The sequence below is a fragment of the Scyliorhinus torazame genome, chromosome 14 (assembly GCF_047496885.1).
Source record: "Scyliorhinus torazame isolate Kashiwa2021f chromosome 14, sScyTor2.1, whole genome shotgun sequence".
NCBI classification, from domain to species: Eukaryota; Metazoa; Chordata; class Chondrichthyes; order Carcharhiniformes; family Scyliorhinidae; genus Scyliorhinus; species Scyliorhinus torazame.
Window position 1 is genome coordinate 130,567,080 of NC_092720.1, and position 15,876 is coordinate 130,582,955.

Consider the following 15,876-nt stretch of genomic DNA (forward strand, 5'->3'; position numbering starts at 1 on the left):
AACTCAGGAAACCGAGGTGAGAAGGCTGGTAACGACCCAGAGGAGCCTAAGAGGGAAAGTGGAGGACCAGGAAAATAGGCCCAGACGGCAGAATGTTAAAATAGTGGGTGTGCCAGAGGGGATGAAGGGCAGACACCCAGCAGGCTACGTCACCCACATGCTGGGAAGGTAGTGAGTGGGAAGGGAGAAATTTCCAAACCCCCAGAAATCGACAGGGCGCACAGGTCGCTCCGACCCAGGCCCAAAGCCGGGGAGCAGCCCAGAGCGATTATCGTGACAGGGAAAAATCCTAACGTGGGCCCGGCAGATGAAATCGAGCACGTGGTAAGGGAAGACCATAAGGGTATACCAGGACATTGGGGTGGACCTGGCCAAAAGAAGGGCTGAATTCAACAGGGCCAAATCAGCACTCTACAAAAGTAATGTGAAATTTGGGATGTTATTCCCGGCCAACCTCTGGGTAACATTTGAGGGGAAGGAGCTGTTTTTTAACACCCCAGTGGCAGCGGAGGAGTTTGTTAGAGCGAACAAACTGGGGGAGGGACAGTCGCAACGGCCATCATGAAAGCGACGGGGATGGAAAAGAAAGGAAGAATCGGAACAAAGAGCAGCGGGCAGACCGCAAACAGAGACAATACGATCACGGACTGTACACACGTGTTTGGTGCACTGTGCCGGACTGTGCTGACTAGTTCCCGGGCTCGTTCCATCTCTCAATGCTATGGGGGGGAGCGGAGCAAGGTGAACAAGGATGAGAAAGGCGGTCAGGAGGGCGAGACAAGGGCTTGCAAAAGGAAGGTAAAACAGGACCAGAGCAGGGCAAGTACCGGGAGGGGGGGTCACCGTGCTAGCGAGGACGGCCAACACGGGAGGGCAGGAAGAAAGGAGGGCCGCGGCGCACCTCTCAGGGGAGAGGGAGCGCCTGGCACAACAAGGGGGGGTGGACAGGGCAGAAGGGGGGAAGAACACGGGGGGGGGCAGAGGGACAGGGAGTATGGAGGGGGGAGGAGTCGGGGGGAGAGCGCAGAACAGAAGAGAAGTAAAGAGAAGGGTGAGGTAGATAAGCAGCATGAACACAGCCCTCGGTGGGCGAGGAACCAAGATGGCGCCACAAACAGCCACTCGGGAAGGCTGCAGGGCAGAGGGAGACCCTGGAGTGCAGGGGCACAGCCACGTGGTGTACACACAGCTGGCGACCATGTTGGGTGCACCCTGGACAAAAGGAAACCCCGGAGCCCTGGGGCAAGGGCGAGAACAGCAGCCGCGGTCATTTTGGACGGCCCCCTAATGAAGGGAAACCCCGGAGTGCAGGGGCACGTCCACCAGGTAAGTATGGGTGATCTTCCTCGGATGGTGATGTCTAGCACGAGGGGACATAGCTTTAAATTGAGGGGAGATAGATATATGTCAGAGGTAGGTACTTTACTCAGAGAGTAGTAAGGGCGTGCAATGCCCTGTGTGCAACAGTAGTGGACTCGCCAACACTAAGGGCATTCAAATGGTCATTGGATAGACATATGGACGATAACGGAATAGTGTAGATGGGCTTTAGAGAGGTTTCACAGGTCGGCGCAACATCGAGGGCTGAAGGGCCTGTACTGCGCTGTAATGTTCTATGTTCTATGTTCTATCCCGAAGGACCGAGGGGTCGAAAACCTCCCACCAGGATTGTTACCTGGAACGTAAGGGGACTCAACGGCCAGGTGAAAAGGTCCAGAGTCTTCACCCACCTAAGAAGCCTAAAAGCAGACATAATCTACCTACAAGACACGCACCTGAGGGAGAAGGACCGACTGCTGGTAAGAAAGGGCTGGGTGGGACAGACATACCACTCATGCTACGGGACGAGAGCTAAGGGGGTGGTAATATTAATTAGCATGAGGACGAGGTTTACGGAAACAAAGACAGTTACGGACCCAGGGGGACGGTACGTCATGGTCAGCGGTGTCCTGGAAGGGGTGATGCACTATCAATTACGACGAGGCGAGAGTAGAATGTAATCGAGGTTTTATTACAAAGAAATGTGTGGCCTCCTACAGCAGCCTACGAAATGGCTGCTGTTCGGAGAGCGCACACATTTATACTCCGCCTCCTGGGCGGAGCCAGCAGGCAGGGATCTACCCCCGTACCTGTAGTACAGGGGCCTTACCGTAATACCCATATACACAATATAATACAACAGTGGTGACTACCACAAGGGGCACCGGTCGTAATGGTAAATGTGTACGCTCCCAACTGGGACAACACAGAATTCATAAAGAAGACCATGGCAGAAATCCCCGACCTTGACACACACCGACTAATCATGGCGGGCGACTTCAATTGTGTACAGTACCCATTGACCGACCGATCAAATCCCAGAGCAGGGAAAAAGACTGGGATAGCTAGGGAACTAGGAGCATTTAAGGAGCAGATGGGGGCGGTGGACCCATGGAGGTTCCTGCACCCGGGAGAGAAGGAATTTTCATACTTCTCAAAAGTACACAAGGTATACACCCGTATTGACTTCTTTGCAGTGGGGAAATCGGTGCTTCCAAGGATCACGGGAGCAGAGTACTCCGCGATCGTTATCTCTGACCACGCTCCACACTATATGGATGTGAGGTTGGAGACAGGCCGGGCCCAGAACCCCACGTGAAGGCTGGACATGGAGCTCCTGTCCAACAAGGCCTTCTGTCAAAAAACATCGTGGGCCATAGGCGACTACGTTAGTAACAACCAAAACGGGGAGGTCTCACCCTCCACGTTCTGGGAGGCACTGAAGGCCATGATTAGAGGAGAGATCATAGCCGACAAGGCAAGAGATAGGGAAGAGAGGTGGCCAGGCAACAGCTAGTGGACTCCATTCTGGAAGTCGACAGAAAATACTCTGTAGAGCTGCTGGCGGAGAGAAAAAAGCTGCAAATGTACTTTAACCTGCTATCCACTAGGAAAGCAGTGTACCAACTCCGCCAGACAATGGGGACCTTCTACGAACACGGAGGCAAGGCTGGCCGCCTATTAGCTCACCAGCTGAGAAAGCAGGCAGCCACAAGGGAAATAGCGCAGGTAAAGGATAGCAGAGGCAGACTGGTAACAGAACCAAAGGAGGTCAATCGGGCATTTGAGACCTTTACCGGGCACTGTACACCTCCGAGCCCCCCAATGGGGACGCGGGGATGAAACTGTTCCTAGACGGACTGGAACTACCAGTTGTGGGGGACGACAGACGGGGGGAGCTGGAAGCACCAATAGACCTGGGAGAGCATCAGCTCCATGCAGGCGGGGAAGGCACCGGGACACGACGGGTTTCCGGCGGACTTCTACAAAAAATTCGCACCAATCCTGGCCCCACACTTAAGGGACATTTTCGCGGACTCACTGGCAAGGGGCACCCTGCCCCCCACGCTAGCGCAGGCCACAATCTCACTTATACCCAAAAAAGATGAAGACCTGACGGAATGTGGATCATACAGACCCATTTCACTGCTGAATGTGGACGCGAAAATACTCGCCAAGGTCCTGGCCAAAAGGCTGGAGGGCTGTGTACCAGAGGTGGTCGCAGAGGAGCAAACCGGCTTTGTCAAGGGTAGGCAGCTCACAGCGAACATCAGGCGGCTGCTGAACGTAATAATCACCCCCTCCGGGGAGAGAACACCAGAGGTGATCGTCTCCCTGGGCGCAGAAAAGGCCTTCGACAGAGTCAAATGGAAATACCTCCTCGAGGTACTGGAACGGTTTGGGCTAGGAGCGGGGTTCACCACCTGGGTGAGGCTCCTGTACAACGCTCCCAAAGCGAGCGTCCGAACGAACACCACCAGCTCTGAATACTTCCAGCTACAGAGGAACAAGACAGGGCTGCCCCCTGTCCCCACTCTTGTTCGTGCTAGCGATCGAACCCCTGCCGATAGCCCTGCGGGATGCAAAAAGCTGGAAGGGAATCTGGAGAGGAGACAGAGAGCACAGAGTCTCACTCTATGCAGATGACCGGCTCCTCTATGTCTCGAAGCCACAGGAGGGACTGAAGGCAATACTGCAAATACTGAAAGAGTTTGGAACCTTCTCGGGCTACAAACTTAACCTGGGCAAAAGCGAGGCATTCCCAGTGAACCCAAACGGGGGAGGGAGAGAGGTGGAGGGGCTCCCGTTCAAAACAGCCCAGAACAGATTCCTGCTACCTGGAGATCCAGATAGCCAGGGACTGGATACAGATCCACAAGTGGAACCTGACCAGCCTGGTGGAGGAAGTAAGAAGAGACCTTCAAAGGTGGGGCTCACTCCCACTCTCCCTGGTGGGAAGAGTGCAGACGATCAAGATGAACATACTGCCAAGGTTCCTCTTCCTGTTTAGATCCATTCCGATCTTCATCCCCAAGACCTTTTTCCAAAACATAGACAGTCTAATCATGGCGTTTTGTGTGTGTGTGTGTGTGTGTGTGTGGGTGTGGGTGGGGGGGGGGGGGGGGGGTAAGAACCTGAGAATTCCCAAACAGATACTGCAAAGAAGGAAAATCAAAGGGGGTTTGGCCTTACCAAACCTACAATACTACCACTGGGCAATACTACCACTGGGCAGCAACGGCAGAAAGAATGAGGGGATGGGTACAAGAACCCGACACAGATTGGATGCAAATGGAGGAGGCATCCTGTAAAGGAATGACCCTCCGGGCCCTGGCTACAGCACCATTCCCATTCCCCTCAACAAGATACGTAACTAGCCCAATGATAGCGGCCACGCTGAGAACGTGAATGTGGTACCCTCAATAACGACGCTTAGAGTGTAAACGGTAAAGAAGGCTTTAATAAACTAAGAACTAGACTGGTGCCGAGATGTGTGCTAACAGCTACGCCGCCCACAAGGCGGCCCCTTATATATGGCTCCCAGATGGGCGGAGCCGGAGGCGGAGTTCCCCAGGGTTCCAAGCCCGGTCTTAAAGGGGACATCACCTTACATGATGACAAGCGTACAGTGCTACAGCAACCGTTCATCACATTCACCCCCTGTTTAAAAAAGAGTCCGGCGGGGATGAAGTGCCATCATAAGTCCATCCGTCTCAGTGGCTGGATTGTCCTCATCAACCTCCTCAGTTCGGGCGGTGGTGCGGTGGACACTGACGTCTTGGTTGAGGGTACGTCCGGGAGCACGGCGGTCAGAGCTTCGGTCTGGGTCGGGACAGGAGAACGGGGCGCAGGGAGAATAGGCAGGGCCGGGGGTAGCGATGCAGGCGCCGGCAGGGTGTGTAAAAGGGAGGCAGTAGGGGGCGTGCGAGGTAGGTGCTCACCAACGGGGAGTGGGGCCGGGAGGGGGGGTGTTGTATGGGCTGCCGGGTCCTGCAGGGGAGCGGCGCGGGAAGGGGCATCTGTAGTGGGGATTCCAGCGGGTGCCAGATCCCGGAGGGAAACCATATCTTGCCTGACGTCGGGGTACTCGATGTAGGCGTAACTGGGGTCGGCGTGGAGTAATCGGACCTTTTCGACCAGGGGGTCCGTTTTATGGCTCCTCGCGTGCCTCCGGAGAAGAACAGGTCCCGGAGCCGTCAGCCAAGGTGGAAGCGAGACCCCGGAGGTAGACTTCCTGGGGAAGACAAACAATCGGTTGTGAGGGGTGTCATTCGTGGCCGTGCAGAGGAGCGACCTAATGGAGTGTAGGGCATCGGGCAGGACCTCCTGCCAGCGGGTGGTTGGGAGATTTCTCGACCGCAGGGCCAGAAGGACAGCCTTCCAAACTGTCGCGTTCTCCCTCTCCACCTGCCCGTTTCCCCGCGGGTTATAACTGGTCGTTCTGCTCAAGGCGATGCCTTTGCTGAGCAGATACTGATGCAGTTCATTGCTCATGAACGATGTACCCCGGTCGCTGTGGATATAAGCGGGGAAACCGAACAGAGTGAAGATGCTGTGCAGTGCCTTAATCACGGTGGCTGAGGTCATGTCGGGGCAGGGAATGGCGAATGGGAAGCGGGAGAACTCATCCATCACGGTGAGGAAATAGGCATTACAATTGGTGGACGGGAGGGGCCCCTTGAAGTCCACACTCAGTCGCTCAGAGGGCCCCGAGGCCTTCACGAGCCAAACCTTGTCTGGCCGGTAGAAGTGCGGTTTCACTCCGCACAGAGCTGGCAGGCCCTGACCATGGCCTTGACCTCCTTGGTTGAGTAAGGTAGGTTGCGGGACTTGATAAAATGGACGAGCCGGGTAACCCCCGGGTGGCAGAGGCCATTGTGGATGGCTTGCAGGCGGTCCTCCTGCGCGTTGGAGCATGTGCCGCGGGACAGGGCATCTGGGGGCTCGTTGAGCTCCCCTGGACGATACTTGATATCGTACGTGTAGGTGGAGAGTTTGATCCTCCACCTCAAAATTTTATCGTTTTTTATTTTGCCCCGTTGTGTGTTATCGAACATATAGGCGACCGACCGTTGGTCGGTGACGAGGGTGAACCTCCTACCGGCTAGGTCGTGCCTCCAGCGCCGCACAGCCTCCACGATGGCTTGTGCCTCCTTCTCGACTGCAGAGTGTCGAACCTCGGAGGCGGTGAGGTTCCGGGAGAAGAACGCGACTGGTCTGTCTGCCTGATTGAGGGTAGCAGCCAGGGCGATGTCTGATGCATCGCTCTCTACCTGGAAGGGGATAGTTTCGTCCACCGCGCGCATAGCGGCCTTGACGATATTGGCCTTGATGCGGTTGAAGGCCAATTGAGCCTCAGCCGAGAGGGGAAAAGTGGTGGTCTTTAGGAGTGGGCGGGCTTTGTCCGCATACTTGGGGCCCCACTGGGCGTAGTAGGAGAAGAGCCGCAAGCACAGTTTGAGGGCCTTGAGGCTGCGGGGGAGGGGGAGTTCCTTAAGGGGGCGCATGCTGTCGGGGTCGGGACCTAGGAACCCATTTTCCATGACATAGCTGAGGATGGCTAGCCGGGTTGTGTGGAAAACGCATTTTTCCTCATTATAGGTCAGGTTAAGGGCTCGGGTGGTCTGGAGGAACTTTTCGAGGTTTGCGTCATGGTCCTGCTGGTCATGGCCGCAGATGGTGACATTGTCCAAGTACGGGTATGTAGCCCACAAACCGTACTGGTCCACCATTTGATCCATCGCCCTTTGAAAGACGGAGACCCCATTTGTGATGCCGAAGGGGGCCCCGAGGAAGTGGAAGAGCCGGCCGGCTGCTTCAAAGGCAGTGTAGGGACGGTCTTTTCGTCGGATGGGCAGCTGGTGATAGGCGGATTTGAGGTCGACCGTGGAAAAGACTCGGTATTGGGCGATCCGATTTACCATTTCCGCGATGCGAGGAAGGGGGTACGCATCAAGCTGCGTGAATCGGTTTATGGTCTGGCTGTAATCCATGACCATCCGTTTCTTATCCCCGGACCGGACTGCCACCACTTGTGCTCTCCAAGGGCTGTTGCTAGCCTCGATGACCCCCTCTCCCAGTAAACGCTGGACCTCTGACTTGATAAAAGTCATATCTTGGGCACTGTAGCGCCGGCTCTTGGTGGCGATGGGCTTACAGTCGGGAATGAGGTTCGTGAATAGAGAGGGGGGTGCGACTTTCAGTGTCGCAAGGCAGCATACCGTGAGGAGGGGCAAGGGTCCGCCGAACTTCAGTGTCAGGCTTCGGTGGCTGCACTGGAAATCCAGTCCGAGCAGCAGGGGGGCACAGAGGTGGGGAAGGATATAAAATTTGAAACGGGTGTACTTGGCACCCTGGATCGAGAGATCCGCGATACAGAACCCATTGATTTGTACCGAGTGGGACCCGGATGCGAGGGCTATGGTTTGGGACGCGGGATGGGTGCGCAGGGAGCAGCGCCTTACCATTTCAGGATGGATAAAGCTCTCCATGCTCCCGGGGTCGAAGAGGCATGCAATATCGCGCCCGTTGACCTGGACCTGCATCATAGAGTTCTGGAGGTGTTTTGGCCGAGTTTGTTCGAGGGTGATCGCTCCCACTCGCGGGTAGTCGGAGTCCTCAGCTGAGTCGGACTCATAAAATGGCCGCTGCCGTCGGCTGCGCGTGTCGGATCGAGAAGATGGCCGCCGACAAGATGGCCGTTCCCATGATTCGCACGAGGCTGATGACGCATCAGAAGGGGGCGTGTCGGGTCGGTGTGCAGCTGCATTGCGAGGCTTGCGGGCCGGAGAGCCTGATATTCGGGCCAGCTGTTCTTTGTTCTTCTGGCCCCTGGGTCTGGCCAGGCAGACCCTCGCAAAATGCCCCTTCTTCCCGCAGTCGCTGCAGATCGCGGAGCGGGCTGGGCAGCGTGGGTGTGGGTGCTGGCCCTGCCCGCAGAAGTAGCACAGTGTGCCCCCATGGTGAGCGGGTCGCCGCGTGGCCCAGGCCTGTAATATGGCTGAGTCTGAGGAAGTCTGGGGGGGGCTCGCAGAGTCCACGGGGTACATACCCAAGTTATGTCGGGCCACCTCCAGCGAGGAGGCGAGCGTCAGCGTGTCCTGGAGGTCTTTGCCCCGTTTTTGAGCAGCCGCTACCGGATGTAGGTCGAGCGGATTCCGGACACGAAAGCGTCGCTGATGTTTTCCTGGGGGCGGGGGGGGGGGGGGCGGGGTCTAGCCTTCCCAAACCTACAATCCTACCACTGGGCGGTGACACCCGAGCGAATAAGGAGATGAATCAAGGAGCCACAAGCCGAGTGGGTGCGCGCGGAAGAAGCCTCCTGCATGGGGACCTCCCTCCGGGCCCTCGCCATGGCAGCGCTCCCATCCCCACCCAGAAAACACTCCAGCAGCCCGGTGGTGATAGCCACCCTCCAGTCCTGGAACCAACTACGGCAGCAATTTGGCCTGACCAAATGTCGGACAAAACCCCCATCTGCAACAACCATAGGTTCACACCAGCGCTGACTGACGCCCCCTTCAAAAAGTGGGGACAGGACAGAGGAACACTGACAGTCAGGGACCTATACACGGACGGCAGGATCGCAACACTGGATGAACTGATGGAGAAATTCCAGTTAGTCAGCGGGAAGTGAGCTCAGGTATCTGCAACTCAAGAACTTCCGACGAAAGGAGACAAGGACGTACCCACAACTGTCACGACAGACATTACTGGGAGAGTTACTGGACATAAACACCCTAGTGTCATGTGAGATTATCTTTAAGAAATGGGGGTTTATAAAATAGCTGTAGTGGGTGTACCTTTAAGAAATGGATGTTTATCAGTGATGTCAGAGTGTGAGTGGAGCTGGGCTGCCTGTCTGCTTTTACTTTCACTCCCAGCTACAGGGTGCGTTTAGTTTTGTTTTAGATTTGGCAAAGCTGCAATCACAGCAAGATGTGTATGAATCTCTGCAAGCTTAGGAACATTCATTTGGTGATTTCAAAGTGGTAACTGTTCTCAGTAGTGAAGTTAAACCTGATGTCTTTCTGTAAAAAGGGTTCTTTTTGACTTATGGATGTTGCAAGGAAAGATTAAGAGTTACTTAGAGAGGACTGTATTCTTTGGGGATTAATTGGTGTTGATAGTTGTTAAGATGTTTACTGTGGATTTATAAAGTGTTAACTGGTTTCATAAATAAACATTGTTTTAATTTAAAAGTACTGTAGATTTCTGTTGCATCACACCTGCAGAGTGGGGCCTTGTGCTCCCCATACCACAATCTATTCAAAGGTGTGGGTCAGGTGAGCTCCATGATACACTTTGGGTTTCTCTAAACCCTGGCCCATAACTCCCTTAGAGAAAGGAATCTGTAGCGACATGTATGAACGACTGGTAGAAAGGGCTGACACTGTACTGGACGCAACAAGAAAGAAATGGGAGGAAGACCTGGGGATCGAATTGGGTGGGGACTCTGGAGCGAAGCAATGCATAGGGTCAACTCCACCTCCACGTGCGCAAGGCTCAGCCTGACGCAACTAAAAGTGGTACATAGAGCCCACTTAACAGTGAGGTCGAATGAGTAGGTTCTTCCCAGAGGTGGAGGACAGATGTGAGCGGTGCCAAGGAGGCCTGGCCAAACACGCCCACACATTCTGGTCTTGCCCCAGGCTTGCTGGGTACTGGACAGCCTTCTTTGAGACAATGTCCAAAGTGGTGGGGATGAGGGTGGAGCCATGCCCGAATGTGGCGATGTTCGGGGTATCAGACCAGACAGATCTATTCATGGGGAGGAGGGCGGACGCCTTTGCCTCCCTGATCGCCCGCCATAGAATCCTGTCAGCAGCACCACCCAAAGCTGCAGACTGGCTGTCCGACCTCTCAGAATCTCTCCAAATGGAGAAAATTAAATTTGCCACCCGAGAGTCGGATGACAGCTTCCACAGAACGTGGGAGCCATGCACCCAACTGTTCTGGGAAATGTTTGTGGCCAACAAACAAGCAAACAGCCAAGTAGTCAAGAATCAGGGGAAAGTAGCCAAGGTGTGAGATGGAGGGAATGACCCGATGGGAGGGGTGGGGGGTGGGGGGGTGGGGGGAACAGCTAAACCTAGGAGAAAAGAAAGGTGAACCACAGGAGAAGGGGGTGGGGGAGGGGGGGGAGATGGGAGGGGGCAGAAAGGGCGGGGGGGGGGGGGAAGAGGGAAGAAGGAGGAGACAGGGAACAATAGAGGGGAACCAGATGAGGGGGGGTGGAGGCGAGGGAATGAAAGCCGGAAGGCGAGCACGGGAAACAACAACAAACTCGGCAAATACAGTAACAGAGAGCAAGAAAATACGGGAGCAAGAAGGGGCAAACGGCTGAAGCGGAGGTGAGCGTGCAGCGAAAACCGTCCGGGAGAAGCAAATAACAACACCAACACCAGATCCATTCTCATATTGCCCTCTCTGTATTGGTCATAACTGCTGTAATTGTTTCTCCGTCACCCAAACGTATATGTACCTCCCCAGTTCCCCTCTGCCCCCGCAAACATGGGCGAAATTCTCCCCCAACGGCCAAAGACGGCGCCAATCAGATGGGCATCGCGCCGGCCCAAAGGTGCGGAATGCTCCGCATCTTTGGCGGCCTAGCCCCTCAATGTTGGGGCTAGGCCGACGCTGGAGGGATTTCCGCCCCGCCAGCTGGCGGAAATGGCGTTTGTTTCCCCGCCAGCTGGCGCGGAAATGCGGCGCATGAGCGGGAGCGTCAGCGGCCGCTGACAGTTTCCCGGCGCATGCGCGGGAGCGTCAGCGGCCGCTGTCAGTTTCCCGCGCATGCGCAGTGGGGAGAGTCTCTTCCGCCTCCGCCATGGTGGAGGCCGTGGCGGAGGCGGAAGGGAAAGAGTGCCCCCACAGCACAGGCCCGCCCGCGGATCGGTGGGCCCCGATCGCGGGCCAGGCCACCGTGGGGGCACCCCCTGGGGTCAGATCGCCCCGCGCCCCCCCCAGGACCCCGGAGCCCGCCCACGCCGCCTGGTCCCGCCGGTAAATACCAGGTTTAATTTATGCCGGCGGGACAGGCAATTTCTGGGCGGGACTTCGGCCCGTTCGGGCCGGAGAATCCAGCGGGGGGTCCCGCCAACCGGCGCGGCCCGATTCCCGCCCCCGCCCAATCTCCCGGCGGGGGGTCGGAGAATGACGCCCCATGTGTCTATTTATTTGTTAAACGTAATATTGCTAACTATGCAGAATTGCTGTTTTTGAGCTGGTGTACAATATCCTACCAGTTTTAAAAAAAAATTTATTCTGCATACATAACTGCAAATATACTGGGCGACATTCTCTGACACCCTGCCGGGTCGGAGAATCACTGGGGGCTGGTGTGAATCCCGCCCCCGCCGGTTGCCGAAGTCTCCGGCACCGGAGATTCGGCGAGGGTGGGAATCGCGCTGCGCCGGTTGGCGGGCCCCCCCGCTCGGTTTTCCGGCCCGGATGGGCCGAAGTCCCGCCGATAAATTGCCTGTCCCGCTGGCGTAAATTGAACCACCTACCTTACCGGCGGGATAAGGCGGCGTGGGCGGGCTCCGGGGTCCTGGGGGGGGGGCGCGGGGCGATCTGGCCCTGGGGGGTGCCCCCACGGTGGCTTGGCCCGCGATCGGGGCCCACCGATCCGCGGGCGGGCCTGTGCCGTGGGGGCACTCTTTCCCTTCCGCCTCCACCACGGTCTCCACCATGGCGGAGGCGGAAGAGACTCCCTCCACTGCGCATGCGTGGGAAACTGTCAGCGGCCGCTGACGCTCCCGCGCATGCGCCGCCCGGAGATGTCATTTCCGCGCCAGCTGGCGGGGCAACAAAGCCCGCTTCCACCAGCTGCCGGGGCGGAAATTTCTCCGGCGTCGGCCTAGTCCCTCAATGTTGGGGCTCGGCCCCCAAAGATGCGGAGCATTCCGCACCTTTGGGGCGGCGCGATACCCATCTGATTGGCGCCGTTTTGGGCGCCAGTCAGCGGACATCGCGCCGTTTCCGGAGAATTCCGCCCACTATGTTCAAAAACCCAATAAAAAACATTTTTTTTTAAATCAGGAACTCCTTGTTCTACTCTTCGCCTGTCAGAAATGTCATGACTTTGTACATGGTCATCCTAAGAGGGTTGAAACTGGTCATCAGTGACTTATAACTATTCTAAAAAAAAGTCTCTTCACGCTGCATCTGGATAGCTGCAGTGCATGATGCTAAAGCTACAACGCTATAATCCAAGCGTCATCTGCAAACATAGTAGAGTTGCGCTTGGCTGATGCCCTTTCCAGAGCCTTCCTACCCACTACAGACCAGGCAGATCACCTTGTACAAACAGCTGGGTCGGCTTTCATCTGTCTGGGCAAGGTCCTTGCTGCTCCTGGCTGCGTTCAGAAAACATTAACAGAAAGCACTTAACTCTATTTGATGTGGTCCAGGAACTGTCAATCAACGCTTGATGTTTCTAAATATTGGGTAGCTTCACAGCTGATTATTTTAAAGTCACTCAAGCATGAAGGGAGATAAATGAAACAATGCAGGCTGCTGGATATTTGTGGAGGCTGTCAGTCACAGCTTAGTAAAATCTATACCAAAGATAAATAAATGAATGGCGTGCAGATCAAAGATCTTTGGGGGGGTTGAAGAGTTTAAACACAGCTGACTGGTTTTATCTTTCCAGGAACTGAGAGGTGCTGCTTCCTCTGCCTGAGCCAGCAGGCGTATTGCCCAGGTGAGTGTTAAAGCAGAGATCTTTTTCACTGCCTCTGTGGACTACTCTCTAGCTTCCAGACAGGGGTTCCTCTTCTTGGGAGTCTCTGATGGGAGTCTCTTTAATTAGGGGGTCTCTTGAATTAGGAAGTCTCTAGTCGGGGTTGTAACAATATGTGATTGTAATAATAATGAAGGGTTAACAATTTGCTGTAATTACATCCATGTAACTACTCAGATGACGATCAAGCGCATACACGTGGACCACGTGATACTCTTGATTCGGTGAGAAGGTTGTCGGCAAGATAGAGAATAGTCGTGTTATCAGGTTCTCTGTAGTTAGAATCATAATTTAGACAATCTGTTACCTTTTATAAAACTTCACCAAGCGCTCATCCAACCTGGGTTGGTCTCCCCGGTTTAGGGGGGATTGCATTGTGAACAGTGAATATAATAAAATAAAATTGAGAGAAGCACAAATAAACAGTGATTTCACCTGGGAGGAGTGTTTGGGGTCTTGGTGGGTGAGAAGGGAGCAGGTAAAAGGGCAGACGTTGTATCTCCTGTGTTTGCACAGATAAGGTGCAATAGAAAAGGGAGAGGGTTATGGGAATGACTGAAGAGTGGGAAAGGATGTTGCGGGGCGATTGGTTCCCTTTGGAATGTTTAAAGGGAGAAGTGTTTGGTAGAGTTAGGGAGTGTGTGTGGAGAACAACTAGAGTGAAGACTTGATCAAATCAGAGTGCAGTGTATTATTGTAATTGTTAATTTAATATAAACTTACTTACTTGTTTTACTAGTATAGTATTGAAGTGAAAGAATTTACGAGTTTATCATATATTACTCAATAAACATTTTGTCATCATCTAGAAGACCTCGACTATTTCTTATCAGAATTCAACGCAAGATAAAAAGATTAATATTTATGTTACAAAATAGTAATATAACACAGCCTGCAGTTCTCCTTCGATTTCTGCCAGTGGGTATTGTGCAAAGACAATGGGCCGGATTCACCGTCAGCTGACGCCAGAATCGGGAAACACGATTGGGCGGAGAATCGTGCGTCAGCCCTAAATTGTGGCTAGTGCCAAACAGAAAGGGGTTCTACCCCATGACTGTGCAGTTGGTGTGTGGCCTGGAGATGCACATCATGCACATCTGCACCCAATACCCAGGTAATGTGCTTGATGCCTTCATCCTGGAACACTCAATAGCTCCTGACACTTTTGAGGTTGCCTCTGGGCGAGAGGGGTTATCTGCTGGGTTTGTGGCTGATGCTGCCTACCCGGAGGCCACAGACCGACATGGAGAGTCGCTACAATGACACCCATGCATCGACAAGGTGCGTGATCGAGCGATGCATCGGCGTGCTCAAGATGCGGTCAATGTGGCTGGACTGCTCTGGATGGGCCTTCCTGGACAACACTAGGAGAGTCTCTCACATCATGGAAGCCCATTGTGTCCTCCAGGTCTGATCCCAGCCCCCTTCCCCCACTCTCCAGTCAGATTTGACCAAACCCCACCCCCTCCCTCGGTTTGACCAGATCCCGCCCCCTCCCCCCCACACTGTTGTTTGAACTACTTAATTTTTAATTGCCCCTTTGATGCATGATCAATTGTACAAAGACTCAGATTGGGTACAACTGTGGCTCTATTGCAGTAAGATGCGTGGCCTCCTACAGCAGCTGGCGAAATGGCAGCTGAATGGAGGACATGCATATTTATACTCCTCCTCCTGGGACGAGCCAGCAGGTAGGGGCTACCGGCGAACCTGTAGTATAGGTCCTACTTACATCCCCTAATACAGGTGTACAGTGGTTCACCACATTCACCCCCTGTTAAAAATGAGTCCGGCGGGGGTGGTGTAGAACTATATACACCGTGAAAGAGCGCAAGGAGAGCGGCGGGGACACAGTGATAGAGCGCGAGGAGAGCAGCGGAGACACAGTGAAAGAGCGCGAGGAGAGCGGCGGGGACACAGCTGCCGGAGAAGTGGCCTTCAGATTTTCGGCGGGAGCAGTGGCCTGGGGTCTGTCGGGAAGGTAAGTTTACCTCTTTAAATCTTTCAGAATTTACCTTGAAGAGTGACATCACAGCAAAGCAGTGACCTGATTGGCTAGTAAGGAAAGTGCTCCAATTAGCAGTAGCTGGGAGAAATTTAACTCTTCGTGTGTTGGTAAGTATTGTGATTGGTAAGTAAAATCTTTATTCCTTTCACGTATTCATTATTTGATATTATATTTGTAATCAGTTAAGGTAAAGTGTAAAAATGGCAGGAGATCCCAGACCCATATTATGCTCCTCGTGCTCAATGTGGGAGTTCAGGGAAGCGGCCGATGCCCCTGACTCCTTCATGTGCGGGAAGTGTGTCCAGCTGCAGATCCTGTTAGACCCCATGACGACTCTGGAGCTGCGGATGGACTCACTTTGGAGCATCCGCGATGCTGAGGAGGTCGTGGATAGCACGTTCAGTGAGTTGGTCACACTGCAGATTAGGATTGGTGAGGGAGACAGGGAATGGGTGACCAAAAGGCAGAGAAAGAGCAGAAAGGCAGTGCAGGTGTCCCCTGCGGTCATCTCCCTCAAAAACAGGTATACTGTTTTGGATACTGTTGGGCGCGATGACTCACCAGGAGAAGGCAGTAGTAGCCAGGCTCATGGCACCATGGCTGGCTCTGCTGCACAGAAGGGCGGAAAAAAGACTGGCAGGGCTATAGTCATAGGGGATTCAATGATAAGGGGAGTAGACAGGCGTTTCTGTGGTCGAAAACAAGACTCGCGAATGGTATGTTGCCTCCCGGGTGCATGGGTCAGGGATGCCTCAGATCGGCTGCAGGACATACTGAAGAGGGAGGGTGAACAGCCAGTTGT